We start from the raw sequence: 20,337 nt of genomic DNA on the forward strand, positions 1-20,337 counted from the left end.
CAAAGGGTTTTCAAGGCTGTAATCTTTAGGGAAGTAGACTGCCATATCTTCCTCCTGAGGAGTGGCTGGTGGGTTCATACTGCCGAGCTTTCTGTTAGCAACCACGCCCTTAACCGCTGCACCACCAGGACTCCTTAACCCAAACAAAAAAAACCCTGTGGAGTTGATTCCGACTCATCTTGACCCTACAGGACAGAGTAGAACTGCCCCATAGGGTTTCAAAGGAGTGGCTAGTGGATTCGAACTGTCAATCTTTTGGTTAGTGGCTGAGCTCTTAAGCACAATGCCACCAGGGTTCCTTTATACCTATTAGGATGGCTAAAATCTAAAACCCTGACAACACTAAATGTTGACAAGCATGTGGAGCAACAGGAACTCACCCATTACTGGCAGGGATGCAAAATGGAAAAGCCACTTTGGAACACAGTTTGGCAGTTTCCTACAAAGCTACACACAGGCTTACATATGATCTAGCAATTGCACTCCCAGGTATTTACCCACATGAATGAAAACTTATGTCCATACAAAAACTTGCACAGGAATGTTTATAGCAACCTTATTCATAATTGCCAAAAATTGGAAGCAACAAAACTGTCCGTCAATAGGTAAATGAATAAACAAACTGCGGTACATAAAAAGAAATGAGCTATCAAGCTACAAAAAGCCATAGAGGAACCTTAAATGCATATTGCTAAGCAACAGAAGCCAGTATGGAAAAGCTACACACTGTATGATTTAACTATATGATATTCCGGAAAAAACTAAAGTATAAAAACAGTAAAAAGTTCAGTGGTTGACAGGAGATGGGGGCGGGGGGCAAGGAGTGTTGAATACGTAAAGCACAGGACATTTTAAGGGCAGTAAAACTATTCTGCTTGCTCTTGCAATGGTGGTTACATGATACTATGTAGTTGTCAAAATTCACATAACTGTACAAAAAAGAACTACGTAAACTGTGGACTTTAATTATTAATAATGTATCAATATTGGTTTATCAAGTTTAACAAATGTGCCAAAGTAATGCAAGAAGTTAATAACAGGAGAAACTGTGTGCAGGGGGAAGAGAAGGTATGTGGGACTACCTGAATTTTCTGCACAATTTTCCTCTAAACCCGAAACTGCTCTAAAAATAAAGTGCATTAAAAAAGAGATATACAAATGGAACATATCTCACAATGTTAAAACCTACCTGACAGGAATAGAAAACGATAATAGTTATGAAAGAAGTACCAGCGGGCCAGAAAACGGTTTAAAACTTTCAGGGACCATTGTTCCTAATGTAGCGAGCTTCCTGACAGAGACCAAACTGCCTGTTACACAAGGAGGATCCCCACAAGCCCCGGGATGACACTCCAACCCCCTTCCCGGGCTGGGCCCCAGCAAGGCCAAGAACACACCACGCACACGAGTGGGGAGACCGATCCGCCCCTGCGAGCCAATATCCACCAAGCTACCCCGGAACATTCTGAAACCCACATTTGGCAAAGCCGGGACACAAAGTCGCTGCACTCTAAGCAGGCTACCTCACTTCCACGTGACGAGGCATTTCCGGGGCACCTCTAAGCTTCCGGCGGCCTGAGGACGAGGCGCTATTTAGTCTTGTTCGCTTTCAGGGCTGATCTGTTGTTAGAGACTGGGTCCTCCTGGCCGTACAGGACCGGCGGCACACTTGCTGAGTGGCTGGGCTGAGACTCCATAAGGAGAGGGGGCGGAGTCAGGAAGAGGGGGTTGTCATGACGTCGCCGGAAACGCACCTTCCCTTCCGGGTTGGGCTCCGGTCTACCCACCTAGACACCGGAAGTGTGCGTTGAGGTAGGGTTCCGGAGGGAGAGAGGGGTGGAGGTGGAGAGCAGGCGAAGATTTTCCGAGGGTCTCGCACTCTGGAAGCCTCAGAGTTTCGCTCACCAGACGTAAGCCTAAGCCGTCGCGCTCTTTTCACACACCGCCTCCCTGAGCGGTGCAGAGGCTGAGAGCTGTGTTCCCCAGAGCAGCGGGGAGGGGTGGCGAGTTTGCAGTTGTGCCAGAGAAAGAGGGAAGTGGCCTCCACGGATGTCAAAGCTGTCTGGAGGTAACCAAGAAGCTGACTTTCCTTTGGATTCGGTCAGGAGACCCCTGAGAGACGCCGGCCGGTGCTGCCATTTGCAGCCTTTGGGGCAGCTGCATGGCGGGGCAGTGGGCGTGCAGGTGGGACACAGCCATTTTCAGGAGAAGTTGGCGTCCTCATTGCCTGGAGGCAGGTCCTGAGCGCCAGCGGGAGCTGTCCTCAGGTCCTGCAGGCACTTCTAACCTCCTGTTTCTATCCTATGAGCAAATATAACCCAGGGTTGCTGCTGAAGCGCACTCGGAGGTTCCCCCAACGCTGTGTGCCCCCAGTGCACCTGTGGTCGGTCCAGAAAGTGTAGCGAAAGCGGTGGGGGCGGGGTGGTGGTCCTTGGGGTCTAGGACAGTAATGTGCACCACTGCCCACAGAGTAACTTCCCTGGTCCCGCTGGCTTATGATATCATCGGAGAAAGGATCGTGTCAGCCTCAGAGATGTCAGCTTGTGCTGACAGCAAAAACATAGGAAGTGGAAGTGGCCCTATACCGCTTGAGCCGGGGTGGGCATCAGGAACCAGCATTTTTTTTTTTAAATATCCCTGTCATACTTGAAGGAATTGTGTTGCCATTCTGTTGGATCACTTCAGGAAAAATGTGACTCACGAGGTTACCTCATCCTTGCTTAGAAAAAGTAACCCATTCTGAGTAGAACCTTAATCATCATCAACTCTCTTTCTCTCCTACTTTAGGCACTGAAGTGTGTGTGTATCTTGTAAATAAAGGCCGGCTGTAGTTTTTTTTCCAGTAAAAGTACACAAAAAATGCAAAGTACAGGTGCTTTCATCTGTACGGTGCCTTTATATGTCTTGTGAAACAAGTGCCAGAGAAAAATGATGAGGATGTGGTTGCTTAGTTGGGGCACTTGCCAATAGAAATAAGGCTTCTGTTTCCCTTATTACTTTCCTTCTATTCTGATGGCACTGTCTCAGTTCTCATGTCAGTATTAATACAAGAAAGAAAGAATGTAAGCTGCCCTACCGCCATGAAGGCTTCCATCTGCACAAGAGGATGAAGGGGCATAGAGGCCCCCTGCCCTCAATAAAGACAAAAGACGCAGAAATTCAGATATACCCAATTTCATCCTAATTGTTCTTTGACTTAACGAAGATGGTACAGGAAACACACAGTTAAGTCTTTGGATGATCTCAAAGTTCTTATTAGCCAGTGAGTTCCAGTTTACTCACCCACAGACCTTTTCCTGAACTGTAAAAAAAAAAAAAGGAGAGTCAAGATGAACATTTGTCTCCTCTGAGCTGTGCTTTGTTTCAAATTGAGCAATAAAGAGAAGGAAAGAAGTGTAAATCCTGAAGTAATCTATCATCGTGAGTGTTCTAATATTTGGCAGTTGATTTTAAAGGGAAAGCAGACAGGACCTTTTTTGTTCATTTTCCTCTGATAATAAAAAAAAGATAATAAGTAGCAAGTAAATAGGGGCCATATGGCTTTTTTTAAAAAAAGTATTTTGTGTTTTTGGTGAAAGTTTACACAGCAGATTAGGTTTCCATTTAACAGTTTCTACACAAGTTATTTAGTGACATTGGTTATATTCTCATTGTTTTCCATTCTGGTTGTTTTGTTCCCAGTAATCCAGTGTCCTTGCCCCCTTACCTTCTTGTTTTAAAGTAATTTGTTGACCGTTTGGTCTCATGAAAGATTTTTAAGGGAGCGCAGTGCTCATGGGTGATTTTTTTTTTTATTTTGTGAGCCAGTCTGTTATTCAGCTAAGAGATGACCTCAGGGGACAGTTTCAGTTCAAGATTTAAAGAGTATCTCAGGGCAATAGTCTCAGTCCTCCAGTCTCAACTAGCCCAGTAATTCTGGATTTTTTAAGAAAAAATTTCAAATTTTATTTATTTTGTTGTTGTTGAGAGTATACACAGCGAAACATACACCAATTCAGCAGTTTTTACATATACCATTTAGTGACATTGATTATATTCTTTGAGTTTTGTAACCATTCTGACCCTCTTTTTTTGACAAATTAACAAATTCACTGCCCCCTACGGTTCCTCGTTAATCTTTATAGTTGCTATTGTCACTTTGATCCCATATAGATAGTTCTTAAAAGAGTAAAATGCTCAAGGCAGACATTTTTTACTAGTTAAGCTAAACTATTGTTTGGTTTTAAGAAGACTCCAGGGGATATTTTTGGTTTAAGGTTTGAAGATTATCTCAGGACAGTAGTTTCAGGAGAATTTGACATTCCGTTCTGCATTTCCCCCTTTTGATCATGATTCTATATGGACTCTGATCAAAATGTTCAGAAATGGTAGCTGGGCACCATCCATTTCTCCTGGTCTCATGGCAAAAGGGGGGACTTAGTCGTGGAGGCAATTAGCCACACATTCCATATCCACCTCCTAATTTTTTGAGAATGAGGCTCTTTTCCATATTTTTCTCCCATTCCATGAGGATCCTTCTGCTGTGGCCCAGATCAGAATGATCAATAGTGGTAACCGGGCACCATCTAATTCTTCTGGTGTCAGGGTAGATGAGGTCATAGTTCACGTAGACAGTCCTGTAGACTAGTTTCTTCTCGGAGTCTTGTGTTTCCTTCTATCTCTTTTGTTCCAGATGAGTAGAGACTAGTAGCATTGTGTTTCCCATCACAAAAATAACAAGTGTCAACTATCTAGAAAGTGATCCCCCCTTTCCTCCCCCCCAATCTCTGGTAACCTCCAATGAATTTTTTTTATATATATACCCATTCCTGTCTTTTTATAAAAGTCAGATCATAAAATATTTGTCTTTTTGTGAATGACTTATTTATAGCCCCGGTGGTGCAGTGGTTAAGAGCTTGGCTGCTAACCAAAAGTTAGCAGTTCGAATCTACCAGCTGCTTTTTAGAAACTGTATGGGGCAGTTCTACACTGTCGTATAGGGTCTCTATGAGTCAGAATTGACTCGATGGCAATGGTTTTTTGTTTTTGTTTTTATTTCACTCAGTGCAATGTTCTCCAGATTTTATCCATGTTATTAGATGTTTTAAGTACTTGTCATTGTCCTTTTTGATGCGTAGTATTCCACTGTATGTGTGTACCACATTTTGTTTCTCCATTCATCCATTGATGGGCACTTAGGTTGTTTCCACCTTTTGCTATTGTAAATTGTGCTGTAATGAACACAGGTGTACATATGTCTGTTTGTGTCTTTGCTATTAGATCTGTCTTACGTATGTAGTGCTGCTCTAACAGAAATACCACAAGTGGATGGCTTTAATAAACAAATTAATTTTCTCACAGTTAAGGAAGCCAGAAGTCTGAATTCGGAGTGTCAACTCTAGGGAAGGCTTTCTCTCTCTGTCGGCTCTGGAGGAAGGTCCTTGTCTCTTCAGCTTCTGCTTCCCCGGTTCCGTGGAGATTTCCACGTGTCTTGATGTCTGTCTTACCCCATCTCTGATTCTGCTCACTTGTTTAATCTCTTATATCTCAAAAATGATTGACTCAAGATACACTCTACACAAATACTATCTCAGTAATATAACAAAGACAATCCATTCCCAAATGGGATTATAATCACAGGCATAGAGTTTAGTATTTACAGCACATATTTTGGGGGTACCCAATTCATAACATTCCACCTTTGGCCCCCCCAAAACTCATGTCCTTGTCACATGCAAACACATTCCCCCCATCACATCATCCCAAAAGTCTTAAATCAATTCCAAGTCCAAAATCTCATCTTCTGAATCATCTGAATCAAAATGGGTGAAACTTTAGGTATATTCTTTCCTGGGGCAAAATTCCTCTTCCTCTGTGAACCTGTGACATCTAGAAAACAAGTTATGTTTCCAACGTACAATGGTGGAAAAGGTGCAGGGTAGACATTTCTGTTATAAGTGGGAGAAATTGGAGGGAAAAGAAGGGATAACAGGCTCTAAGCAAGTCTGAAACCCAGCAGGACAAATTGCATTAGTTTTCAAGGTTTGAAAATAATCCTCTGTTGTCTGAGACCATCTGGGCAATGGTCCTGCCCTCCAGACTCTGAATTTTGGCCATGCCGTCTGGATTCTAGGTAGAAGTCTCTCAGCCCTGGGCTTCAGCTCCACCTCCCAGGCCCTCTGGGACAGCACCTCTGCTCCCTCAGCTTTAGGCAGCCTCATTCTCTAGTCTATTTGAGTGGCGACCCCACCCACTCGGCCCTGGCAGACCCTGTTCTTCTGCCCCTTGGGCATGACAGCCTCACCCCCCAGAGTTGGAGTTCAGCCTCATGCCGTAGGCACACCATAACAGCAGAGCCACACTCCAGAACTGAGTTAGCGAAGTTCCAACTCTTTGAAAACTAGGTAGCTGTGGTCTCGCACTTTGGAATCCAGGAGACCATTGCCTCACCCACTGAAACCAAGAAGGCACTGCTTCCGCACTCCTTCCAACAGGTCTGCTAATCTCTGAGCTGCTCGAGGGATGGTTCTTTTCTTTTCTTGGAGGACAACAGGTGTAGCTCCTTTGGCCTGTTTCCTGCCTGTAGAACAGGGCTTCAAACTGTTTCAAACCAGTTCAGTCATGGCCGAATTTTAAAAATCTGGGTGAAGTGGAACAATAAGCGAAATGGAAAAAATTATGGGTAGAAGCCCTTTAATGGGCTTCTCAGAAGAGGCATAGTGAGCCCTTTCAGGAGCCTGAGGCAGGAGATTGGATTATTGCCAGGACTGTGGACAGTGACACACATTCAAAATAGCGTGCCATTCTTGAGTGGGACACCACTGTTTCCGACTCTGCTAGTCAAGAGGTTTGCTTGCTATGCAACGTGCACGCTGCCCTTGTTTTTTAAGGGGGAGGTTCAGTTTATAGCTGGGCTTTGACCTGTAATTTTTCCCGTTCTACTCATCATTCTGCTTCACCCATATTTTAAAAATTCGGGTGTCAGGGGACAGTGCCAGCAAGGAAAGACCCTCACTGTGCGTCCTGGCAGATAATCCGAAGAACTGACACATAGCCCTTTCCAGATTTGTACGTTTATTCTGGGAAACTTACTGACACGGGCAAGCAGCTACTCTCCAGTGGCAGCTGGCTGGAGTATTTTCCGCAACCACCTAGCGAGGGACCCAAGCTTATATACCATTCCAGCTGGGACCAAGGCTCATTGTTTTCTCCCGCGTCCTTGGGCAGTCAGTGTTCCCAGGGACTTCACATCCAGGCCCAGATGTTTTCCTTCTTGTTGCTAAGGCATTCCTTGGCCTTGGCCGCGGGCCCAGTTATGCCACTCCCGGCCTTGTACCTTAACCCAAGTCCATCCCGAATTCATCCCCAGCATCCTTCGGGGAAGAGCAAAGCTGATTCCATTAGGGAGGGGATGCATATAGCTGAATAGCATTACCCTGCAGTCCACCCCTGCATACCCTCCTAATGTCCTCACAATCTTACCGTCCCCTCTTCCGCGATAGCCCTCGGACTTGGTATGCAGAGGAGCATTGCAGAACCAGACCACATACTCAGTATAACTAGCAACACAGGAAAAGACATAGTAGTAATAACAGTCCCAGTATCATCCAGAAGCCTGTCTGCCAGGCGGACAGGAGGGATTGCAGCCGGCTGGAGATGGGGTCAGCGGTGTCACGTTTGATAGCAGAGATGTGTTGCTTCAAGTCCTGCAGAGCCAAAGACACATTTTTAGAGGCATCAGGGCTATACATGCAACATTCAGTTTTTATCATGGCACAGGTGTCACCCTGGGTGGCAGTCAGAATATAATAAGGGCCATCCTACTGTGAAGGATGACCTTCTGTATTTGTTGAGTCTCCCCATTCAGAAGGGTGATAGCCCACCTGGTGTTGTTAAGTGCAGCTGTGGTGTGTCTGGCTAGCACCTCTACCTGCCACTCCGCATCTATAGTGGTGGCCTGGGGCGAGAACAGGGACAAGGGGCAAACCACCATGATGTGCGCTGGTATCTGTGCTGGGCTGTTACAGTTTGCCAATTGCTGGGAACACTGGAGAGGGTGATGTAAATATTAGCAGCTATGTACACCTGCCCCCAGGTGCAGCAGCCCACCCAGTTGAAGGGCAGTTATAGCCACCCATGGAAGCCATATGTCCAGAGCCACCCCTTGGGTGATGGGTATGCCCCTACACATTGGCTTTGCTTTTGCTTCCTTAACCAACTATTGGCAACAACTAGCAGGGTTCTAGCACACTGTTGTCAGGGGTCCAACCCATCACTCTGAGGGAACAAGAGGTATCAGTCCTGTTCCAATGCTCCAAGTAAAAGGGAACTTGGCCCTTTATAAGAACTTGCTTCTACTTGCAGTCGGGCCTTACTCCAACATGCTGTACCTCTCTTCTGCTCCTTGCAACAACTTGGACCAAAATCCCAGTGGCACTGTCTTGTTGCTTTGCTGTGGCCACAGGCCCTACCCATACACCTTGGGGTAACGGGCTATGTCTCATTGGCACGGATGACCTTGTCTTAACACTCCTAACGCCTGTATTTGTTTTACAGTGACTTTCACCTGCTGGTAGGCCTCCTCTTCCTTTGTCTCTGAGTCCCACACTTCTCCTTTTTTTGCATTCTCTGTCTCTCTTCTTACACTGTCACTTTCTAGAACTCTCCCCAGTTTCACTTGTCTCTCTCTCACTCATTCTCTTCCCCTTTAGCTCCCCCTGTTACTTTCTTATCCAATCTTTTTGTTTCTCTTTCCTTCAGTCTCACTTCCTTTCTTCACTTACCCATATAGGGGCCGTAGGATGTGGGCTACATGGGGTATGAAGGGGTGCTAGTACCCCAGGAGCCCGACAGTTGCCTGTAGTTGCTTCAGTTTCCGCGTGGGGGTAGGCTTGGACTTTATCACCGCTTCAGGCATCACATGCCTCTTACCCGACCAGATAACACCCAAGTACTTGACCGACAAACCAGGCCCCTGCGTTTTTCCGTCATTCACTACCCTTCCCCACAACTAGAGGTGTGTGACTACCTCACCAGCTGCCATCTGCAAAGAAGCAAATGAGTCGGAGGTCAGCATGAGATCATCAACATAGTGGAATACGGCCACCTCAGCAGGGGAAATTCACTGCTTGAGGTGAGTGGCAACCATGTCATGGCATATGGTGGGACTATGCAGGTACCCTTGTGGGAGCACAGTGAAAGTCCGCTACCTCACCTCCCAACTGAAGGCAAACTGGTCCTGGCTGTATGAGCGTAGAGGGATGCTAAAGAAAGCATTAGTCAAGTGGTAAGTGCCCAATGCCTCCCCCATTTGCCCCATCATTTGCGTGATGTCGGGTACAGCTGCAAACAAGGGGGGAGTCACCTTATTCAATTCCCAGTAGTCTACCGTCATTCTCCAGGAGCCATCCAGCTTGCGCATTGGCCAGACAGGACTATTGAAGGGGCTCTTGGCTGGTCTCAGAATCCCTACTGGGTGTAGCTCCTGCACAGCCTCAATGATTTTTTTGGTTCCTGCCAGGGAAGCTGTACTGCTTTAAGGGCCATGACCCGAGCTGGGGAGTGCAGCTGCACGGGGCCCATTTAGCATTACCTTGTACTACAGTTTTTATGGCTCTCACTTGCAGGTGGAACTCACCAGAGGTCTGCAGCTCCAGCCCCAACAAGATATCTCTGCCCAGAATGTACTCCGGTATTGGGGCTATATATACTTGGTGGGCCTTTGGGGGTAGCCTTCCAATCTACATACAGCACTAGTTTGATTTGGCACACCCTGATGGCCCCACTCCCATACCCATCAATAGCTGTTATGGCCCTTTAAACCTATCTGGGTTATCATACATCAGGGTGCATTCTGCTCCAGTGTCCACCAAAGCCAAAACACATTGCTTGTTAGTGGGGGTCCAGTGTATGATTGTTTCAACGTGTGGCCTCCAGTACCCTGTCACCCAGTGGAGGGCTTCCTGCACCTGCAGTGCACCTTGGCCACACCTCTAGTTGAGGGGTGAGGAGACTCCCACCCCTCAGCAGGGGAGCCATAGGCTTGGCCTCCTCTTGTGGGCTCTGGTCAGTGCCTTTGTGGAACCCAGATCTTTTGTCAGGAACAACTCTACACCAAAGAACCACATTTTATAGAATAGACAGTTTGATCAAACATACGGCACAAAGAAGAAATATCCTTGCAGGGAACTGCTGCACTGAGACCCCAGATTGCTTGTCTGAGATGCATGGTCCAGGCTGGGGTTGTCTTGTCCCCTCCCATCAGCCATTGAAACCTGTCCATTGAAGTGCTCCCTTGCCCCTATGTCTTGGGGTGATAAAGAGTGTGAAGAGTTCATTCGAGATCCAGTGGAAGCCTCTGTATAGGATAAAAAGCCCCAATACAATTTACCTGCTGAGAACACCCTGGCCTGTCGGCTCAGGAAACTGTCCCTGCACAGGTTTTAGCCTTGGCCAGGGTCTCGTAGGTGGGTCAGCTTTCCTGTGCTTCCCAGCATTTTCTGATGACAGTGGCAGTCCATGGGCGTAGGCCCAGCCTAGGACGGTGTGTGAATCTCCGTGGACGGTCCTCTCTTAAATCCAGGAGGTGGTCGATTATATATCTCTTTGCTCTGGAGCAAACAGTGCTGCAGCCTCTGCAGTCAGCTGGTTAAGACCAGTCTCCTCGTTGACTGTTCTCCACTCTCAGCATAGGGGCTTTTCTGATGACTACCCGCACACGTAACAAAAGCTTACTGATTTTGTTATTTTTTTTTTGTCCAGATGTCTCATCTCTGTAGGGGCTTGCATTATATGTCAGTCCGAGGGTTGTCAGTGGCCAGACTGAATGGACAGGCTGTTAACTATAGCCCACGTCACAGTTCCTTGTGGCTCTCTAAAAACAGCCCTAACTGCAGCAATTCCCATCAGGACTTGGAGGCAAAAGTTTACAAAGGTGTGCATTAATACATCAACATCATCAGTATGTGCAATAAGGATTTGTAGCGGCCCCAAGGGACTTATCCAAAGTCAGGCTGGGGCAAGTGTCTCAATGATAGTTACCTCAAACCCAAAGTATACCTCACTGGACTTTAATTGTAACACAAGGCCTTTGCTCCTCACTGGTGACAATCTTAATTATTTCTGAAACAAGATCTGGGAGAAGTTGGTAGAGCCCTCACTCATTTGTGGAGCCACGCCTCCACCACACCAAGTGCAAGCATGGGTCCAGCCCAGTTGCCTGGTAACCTGGAGGTGGGCCCCCCTCTTTTAGATTTCCCCTTACCATTGCAGCTGCAGCTAGATTGCTGTTCAATTATCTTGGCAGGGACAGCTATCAGAATTCTGAGGTCTCTTCAAGGTCACTCAACAAAAACTATCTTGAAGGGATTTTTACTCTTTGTTTTTTTTTTCTTTTTTCCCTGCTGTTTTAACTCTTGCTTTGCGCTGGGTGTTACAGGGTATTCTCAGCGCCAGGGACCTGTTCATCCCCTCCAACTAGCTCCAGTCCCGCGCTCTCCCAACTGAGCTAGCTGGGCTCTGCTGGCCACCTGGGATTTCTTCCACAGGAAAGCATACAGGCCAGACCTCCCCACATAGAGGTTGCTGGCCACCCCGGGATTTCCCCCGCAGACACCTCTTGCGTCCACAAACGGGGCACTAATGTTTCAGTGGAGGAGGAATATGCTGCCCGCAAGTCCTCCAGCTGCAGCTCTGCTTCCAGCTGCCTAATTAGGGCCCTAGCAGCTGGCTCCGCATCAGACGCCCCTCTCAATGCTGCCAGTGGAAGCCACCCCACATAAGCCGCCTCAGCAGGGCAATCTGGCTTTTGCTTTGGGGCCTCCCATGAATACCGCCATGCCCACAACAGCAGCCACGCAACTCCCACAACCTGAACACGAACAGCCTTCTTTTCTTTCTGAACATGTAAAGACTCTAGTAACTGCAACAATCCCTGTGGCGTTTTGGGGGCATCCCCATGCTCACGCACAGGTCCCCAGGCATCAACAGCCTGGGCTGGTGGTCCCAGGGCATGCGTCCCTGGCCACCCTGGGATCTCCCCCAGCGGAACCCGCTTTTCCCTGTGCATCTGGGAAGGCCTGGTGTGCCCTTCGGATCCTGCCGACCATGCCACTAGTTGGGGGATAGCCCCAGCGAGGGAAAGACCCTGACTGTGCGTCCTGGCAGATAATCCGAAGAACTGACACATAGCCCTTTCAAGACTCATGTTTATTCAGGGAAACTTAACTTACACGGGCAAGCAGCTGCTTTCTCCAGTGGCGGCTGGCTGGAATATTTTCCGCAACCACCTAGCAAGGGACCCAAACTTATACACCATTCCAGCTGGGACCAAGGCTCATTGTTTTCTCCCACGTCCCTAGGCAGTCAGTGTTCCTAGGGACTTCACATCCAGGCCCAGATGTTTTCCTTCTTGTTGCTAAGGCATTCCTTGGCCTTGGCCGCTGGCCCAGTCATGCCACTCCCAGCCTTGTACCTTAGCCCGAGTCCATCCCAAATTCATCCCCAGCACACTTCGGGAAAGAGCAAAGCTGACTCCACTAGGGAGGGAGTGCATATAGCTGAATAGCTTTACCCTACATTGGGTCTGTTCAAGTTTTGCTTGGACGTGACTGAACCAGGGGAAACTGGTTCAAAGCTCTGCTGTAGAATTCCAAGAGGTGGACAGCGTTCTCTCCTTTTGTTCTTTCTCTGACCACTTAACTCTAAACTGATGGGGTTTCTGCTGTGGTAATTGATTAGATCCATCAGTCACAAGTTTAATCTCATTACCAAAAGATTGTGTAGCTATGTCCTTGGTGAAAATTCTAGGACACGCGGCCTTAGTTTGTACAGCAGAATTTTCCAAATCTTTAAGTTTTGCTTTCTTTCTGCGCATTTCATTTTTAAGTCCATCTCTTTCCTCTCAAATTTTACTATAAGCAGGAAGAAGAAACCACATGGCCCCATTAAAGTCTTGCTTAGAAATCTCATCAGTCAGAAATTGAAGTTCATCACTTACAAGTTCTACCTTCCACCAAACATTTAAACGTACTTCAGACAAGTTCTGTGCCACTGCATAAAAAGCGTCACCCTTCCTCCGTTCTCCAATCACATATTCATCATTTTCTTTGAAGCTTCCCCAGAAGCACATTTCACATCCACGTCTCTGGCAATATTCTGATCCTGGCACCGTGTGTATTCTCTAAGATGAAAGAGACTTTGTAGCTCTCCTCACCTCCTTCTGAGCGCTCACCAGAATTACCTTTGATGTCCATAATTCTACCAACAGTCGCTTCAAGGCAATCTAGGCTTTAACTGTTAGGCACCTTAAAACTCTTCCAGCCTCTACTCATTACCCAGTTCCAAAACCGCTTCCACATTTTGGGTATTTGTTAAGAGTATCACCCCACTCTTCAGGTATCAAGTTCTTATTTAGTACTGCTGTAACAGAATTAGGTGGCGTAGTGGTTAAGTGCTATGGCTGCTAACCAAAAGGTCGGCAGTTCGAATCCGCCAGGCACTCCTTGGAAACTCTATGGGGGAGTTCTACTCTGTCCTATAGGGTTGCTATAAGTTAGAATCGGCTCGACGGCACGGGGTTTCGGGGTAACAGAATTGGAAACCCTGGTGGTGCAGTGGTTAAGAGCTATGGCTGCTAACAGAAAGATTGGCATTTTGAATCTACCAGGTGCTCCTTGGAAACCCTATGGGGCAGTTCTACCCGCAGTTCTACCCGTACATAGGCTTGCTATGAGTCGAAATTGACTCTATGGCAAGGGTTTTTTCTTTTTTTTTTAATAACAGAAATACCACAATTGGATGGCTTTAACAAACACATTTTTTTTCTCATGGTTTCGGAGGCTTGCAGTCTGAATTCAGGGCACCAGCTCTAGAGGAAGACTTTCTGTCTTTGTCTTCTCTGGAGGAAAGTCATTGTCTCTTCAGTTTTTACTTCCTGGTTCCTTGGAGATCTCTAAGTGTCTTGGCATCTATCTAAGCCCATCTTTGCTTCTGCTTATTTGTTTAATCTCTCTTAAATCTCAAAAGAGATTGACTCAAGATACACCCTACACCAATCCTGTCTCATTAGCATAACAAAGACAGCTCATTCTCAAATGGAATTACAACCACAGGCATAGAGGTTAGGATTTACAACACATATTTTGGGGGACTGTTGGGGGACAGCCCCAACAAGGAAAGACCCTCACTGTGCGTCCTGGCAGATAATCTGAAGAACTGACACATAGCCCTTTCCAGATTCATAAATTCAGGGAAACTTACTGACACAGGCAAGCAGCTGCTCCCCAGTGGCGGCTGGCTGGAGTATTTTCCACAACCTCCCAGCAAGGGACCCAAGCTTATATACCATTCCAACTGAGACCAAGGCCCATTGTTTTCTCCCACGTCCTTGGGCAGTCAGTGTTCCCAGGGACATCACGTCCAGGCCCAGATGTTTTCCTTCTTGTTGCTAAGGCATTCCTTGGCCTTGTATCTTAGCCTGAGTCCATCCGAAATTCATCCCCAGCATGCTTCAGGGAAGAGCAAAGCTGATTCCGTTAGGGAGGGGATGCATATAGCTGAATAGCATTACCCTACAGTCCACCCCTGCATACCCTTCTAATGTCCTTAGAATCTTACCGCCCCCTCTTCTGCAGTAGCCCTTGGACGTGGTATGCAGAGGAGCATTGCAAAGCCAGACCACATGCTCACTATAACCAGCAACACAGGGAAAGACATGGTAATAAGAGTCTCAATATCACCCAGAAGCCTGTCCGGCAGGCGGATGGGAGGGATTGTAGCCAGCTGGAGACAGTGTCAGCAGTGTCATGTTTGATAGAAGTGTGGTATTGCTGCAAGTCCTGCAGAGCCAAAGACACATTTTCAAAGGCTTCAGGGCTATACATGAAACATTCAGTTTTTATCATGGCACAGGTGTCACCCTGGGTGGCAGTCAGGATGTCAAGGGCCATACTATTCTGAAGGATGACCTGTATTTGTTGAGTCTCCCCATTCAGAAGGGTGATAGCCCACCTGGTGTTGTTAAGTGCAGCTGTGATGTGTCTGGCTAGCACCTCTACCTGCCACTCCACATCTATAGTGGTGGCCTGGGGCAAGAACAGGGACAAGGGGCAAACCACCATGATGTGCGCTGGTATCTGTGCTGGGCTGTTACAGTTTGCCAATTGCTGGGAACACTGGAGAGGGTGATGTAAATATTAGCAGCTATGTACAGCCACCCCCAGGTGCAGTACCCCACCCAGTTGTGGAGCACTAACGGCCACCCATGCAAGCGATATGTCCAAAACCACCTCTTGGGCAGTGGGTGTGCCCCTGCACATAAGCTTTGCTTTTGGTTCCCTAACCAACTATTGGCAACAACTAGCAGAGTTCTAGCACACTGTTGTCGGAGGTCCAACCCATCACTCTGAGGGGACAAGAGGTATTAGTCCTGTTCTGATGCTCCCAGTAAAGGGGAACTTGGCCCTTCATAAGAACTTGCTTCCACTCACAGTCGGGCCTTATACACTGTGCATTACTTTCTTCAACATGCTGTACCTCTCTTCCGCTCCTCACCACCACTAGGACCAAAATCCCAGTGGCACAGTCTTGTTGCTTTGCCGTAGCCACAGGCCTCACCCGGGGTAACAGGGTATGTCCATTTGCCACGGCTGACCTTGTATTAGCACTCCTAACCAAACCAAAACCAAAGCCAGTGCTGTCGAGTCGATTTAAACTCACAGCGACCCTATAGGACAGAGTAGAACTGCCCCATAGAGTTTACAAGGAGGACATGGCAGATTCGAACTGCTGCCTGTTTGGTTAGCAGCTGTAGCACTTAACCACCACGCTACCAGGGTTTCCATAGCACTCCTAAAGCCTGTGTTTGTTTTACAGCGACTTTTGTCTGCTGGAAGGCCTCCTATTCCTCTGTCTCTGTCCCACACTGCTCCTTTCTTCACATTTTCTGTGTCTCTGTCTCTCTCACTCATACTCTTCCCCTCTAGCCCCACATATCACTTTCTCATCCAATCTTTTTGTTTCTCTCTCCTTCAGTCTCACTTCTTTTTTCACTAACCTAGATAGGGCCCATAGGGTTTTGGCTAAATGAGGCTTGAAGGGGTGCTAGTACCCCCAGGAGCCCAACAAGTGCCTGTAGTTGCTTCACAGTTTCTGGGCATGGGTAGGCTTGGACTTTATCTATCACAGCTTCAGGCATTACTTGCCTCTTCCCCGACCAGATAACACCCAAGTACTTGACCAACAAACCAGGCCCCTGCGTTTTTCCCTCGTTCACTGCCCATCCCTGTGACTGGAGGTGTGTGACTACCTCACCAGCTGCTGTCTGCAAAGAAGCAAACGAGTCGGAGGTCAGCATGAGATCATCAATATAGTGGAATACGGCCACGTCAGCAGGGGGAATCCACTGCTTGAGGTCAGTGGCCACCATGCCATGGCATATGGTGGGACTACGCAGGTACCCTTGTGGGAGCACAGTGAAAGTCCACTACCTCACCTCTCAACTGACGGCAAACTGAGTGTAGAGGGATGCTAAAGAAAGCATTAGCCAAGTCGAGCACAAAGTGGTAAGTTCTGGCCGTCTGAGTGTAGAGGGATGCTAAAGAAAGCATTAGCCAAGTAGAGCAAAAAGTGGTAAGTGCCCAATGCCTCCCCTATTTGCCCCATCATCTGCATGATTTTGGGACAACTGCAAACAAGGGAGGAGTCACCTTATTCAACTCCCAGTAGTCTACCATCATTCTCCAGGAGCCATCCGCCTTGCACAGACAGGACTATTGGAGGGGCTCTTGGTCAGTCTCAGAATCCCTACTGGTGTAGCTCCTGCATGGCCTCAGTGATTTCTTGGTACCCACCAGGGAGGTGGTAACTGCTTAAGGGCCATGACCCGAGATGGGGAGTGCAACTGCACAGGGGGCCGTTTAGCATTACCTTGTACTACAGTTTTTATGGCTCTCACTTGCAGGTGGAACTCACCAGAGGTCTGCAGCTCCAGCCCCAACAAGATATCTCTGCCCAGAATGTACTCCGGTATCGGGGCTATGTACTCGGTAGACCTTTGGGGTAGCCTTCCAATCTGCAGCCCTAGTTTGATTTGGTGCACCCTGATGGCTCCACCCCTGCACCCATAAATAGCTGTTCATGGAACTTTAAACCTATTTGGGTTACCATACATCAGGGTGCATTCTGCTCCAGTGTCCACCAAAGCCAAAACACGTTGCTTGTTAGTGGGGGTCCAGTGTATGATCATTTCAACATGTGGCCTCCAGTACCTTGTCACCAGCGGAGGGCTTCCTGCACCTGCAGTGCACCTTGGCCACGCCTCTAGGTGAGGGGTGAGGAGACTCCCACCCCTCGGCAGGGGAGCCATAGGCTTGGCCTCCTCTTGTGGGCTTTGGTCAGTTCCTTTGTGGAACCCAGATCTTTTGTCAGGAACAACTCTACACCAAAGAAACACATTTTACAGAATAGACAGTTTGATCAAACTTACAGCACAAAGAAGAAATATCCTTGCAGGGAACTGCTGCACTGAGACCCCAGACTGCTTGTCTGAGATGCATGGTCCAGGCTGGGGTTGTCTTGTCCCCTCCCATCAGCCATTGAAACCTGTCCATTGAAGTGCTCCCTTGCCCCTATGTCTTGGGGTGATAAAGAGTGTGAAGAGTTCATTCAAGATCCAGTGGAAGCCTCTGTATAGGATAAAAAGCCCTGATATAATTTACCTGCCAAGAATACCCTGGCCTGTCAGCTTGGGCATCTGTTCCTGCACAGGTTTTAGCCTTGGCCAGGGTCTGGTAGGTGAGTCAGCTTTCCTGTGCTATCCAGCGTTTTCTGATGACAGTGGCAGTCCATGGGCGGAGGCCCAGTCTAGGACGGTGTGTGAATCTCCATGGACGGTCCTCTCTTAAATCCAGGAGGTGGTCGATTACACATCTCTTTGTTCTGGAGCACATAGTGCTTCAGCCTCTGCAGCCAGCTGGTTAAGACCGGTTTGCTCCTCGACTGTTCTCCACTCTCAGCATAGGGGCTTTTCTGATGGCTATCCACACACATAACAAAAGCTTCTCAGGAGCAGAAGTGATTTCGTTATTTTTATTATTATTTTTGTCAAGATGTCTCATCTCTGTAGGGACTTTGCTTTATATGTCCCAGGGACTTCACGTCCAGGTCCAAATGTTTTCCTTCTTTGTTGCTAAGTCATTACTCGGCCTTGGCTGCTGACCCAGTCATGCCACTCTCAGCCTTGTACGTTAGCCTGAGTCCATCTCGAATTCGTCCCCAGCATGCTTTGGGGAAGAGCAAAGCTGATTCCATTAGGGAGGGGATGCATATAGCTGAATAGCGTTACCCTGCAGGGACACAGTTCAATCTACAACAAGATATCTTGGGTATATACCTTGAAGGAGAATTGCTAGAGGATAAGGTAGTTCTATTTCTAGTTTTTTGAGAAGCACCGTACTGTCTGTTTTTCATCGTAGTTGTACCATTTTACAATCTCTCAAGCAATGGATAAGGGTTCTAATCTCTCTCATCCTCTCCAGCATTTGTTTTCTGTTTTTTTTTTTTAAATCAGTGCCATTTTAGCAGGGGTGAGATAATATCTCATTGTGGTTTTGATTTGTATCTCTCTAATGGCTAATTGTTGTTCTTGTCAGGTGCTGTGCAGTTGGTTCTGACTCATAATGACCCCATGTACCATAGGACAAAACACTGCCTGTTCCTGCACCATGCTCAGAATTGTTATGCTTGAGCCCATTATTGCAGCCACTGTGTCAATCCATCTCATTGAGCGTCTTCTTTTCCACTGACCCTGTACTTTACCAAGCATATTGTCCTTCTCCAGGGACTGATCCCTCCTGACAACATGTCCAAAGTATGTAAGACACAGTCTCGGGATCTTTGCTTCTAAGGAGTATTCTGTTTGCACTTCTTCCAAGACCGATTTGTTCGTTCTTTTGGCAGTCCATGGCATATTCAATATTCTTCACCAACACCACAATTCAAAGGCATCAATTCTTTTTCGGTCTTCCTTATTCATTGTGTAGCTTTTGCATGCATATGATGCGACTGAAAATACCATGACTTGGGTTAGGCGCATCTTAGTCTTCAAGGTGACATCTTTGCTCTTCAACACTTTAAAAAGGTCCTTTGCAGCAGATTTACCCGTGCAATGTGTCTTTTGATTTCTTCACCGCTGGTTCCGTGGGTGTTGATTGTGGATCCAAGTAAAATGAAATCCTTGACAACTTCAATCTTTTCTCTGTTTATCATGATGTTGCTTATTGGCCCAGTTGTAAGGATTTTTGTTTTCTTTTATGTTGAAGTGCAATCCATACTGAAGGTGGTGGTCTCTGATCTTCATTAGTGAGTGCTTCAAGTCCTCTTCACTTTCAGCAAGCAAGTTTGTGTCATCTGCATAATGCAGGTTGTTAGTGAGTCTTCCTCCAATCCTGATGCCCCATTTTTCTCATATAGTCCATCTTCTCCAATTATTTGCTCAGCGTACAGACTGAATAGGCATGGTGAAAGGATACAACCCTAATGCACACCTTTCCTGACTTTAAACCAGGCAGTATCCCCTTGTTCTGTCCGAACAACTGCCTCTTGATCTATGTAAAGGTTCCTCATGAGCACAATTAAGTGTTCTGGAATTCCCATTTTTTGCAATGTTATCCATGATTTGTTTTGATCCACACAGTCTAATGCCTTTGCATAGTCAGTAAAACACAGGTAAACATCCTTCTGGTATTCTCTGCTTTCAGCCAGGATCCATCTGACATCAGCAATGATATCCCTGGTTCCACATCCTCTTCTGAAACCAGTCTGAATTTCTGGCAGTTCCCTGTCAAAACACTGCTGCAGCCATTTTTGAATGATCTTCAGCAAAATTTTGCTTACGTGTGATATTAGTGATAAAACCCATACCAAAACCCACTGCCGTTGAGTCGATTCCGACTCATAGTGACCCTATAGGACACAGTAGAACTGCCCCGTAGATTTTCCAAGGAGTGCCTGGCGGATTCGAACTGCCTACCTTTTGGTTAATAGCTGTAGTACTTGACCACTATGTCACTAGGGTTTCCATATTAATGATATTGTTCTATAATTTCCACATTCGGATGGATCACCTTTCTTGGGAATAGGCACAAATATGGATTTCTTCCAGTCAGTTGGCCAGGAAGCTGTCTTCCATATTTCTTGGCATAGACGAGTGAGCACCTCCAGCACTGCATCTTTTTGTTGAAACATCTCAATTGATATTCCATCAGTTCTTGGAGCCTTGTTTTTTGCCAATGCCTTCAGAACAGTTTGGACTTCTTCCTTCAGTACCATTGGTTCCTGATCATATGCCACCTCTTGAAA

Source organism: Loxodonta africana, chromosome X, assembly GCF_030014295.1.
Source record: "Loxodonta africana isolate mLoxAfr1 chromosome X, mLoxAfr1.hap2, whole genome shotgun sequence".
NCBI lineage: Eukaryota > Metazoa > Chordata > Mammalia > Proboscidea > Elephantidae > Loxodonta > Loxodonta africana.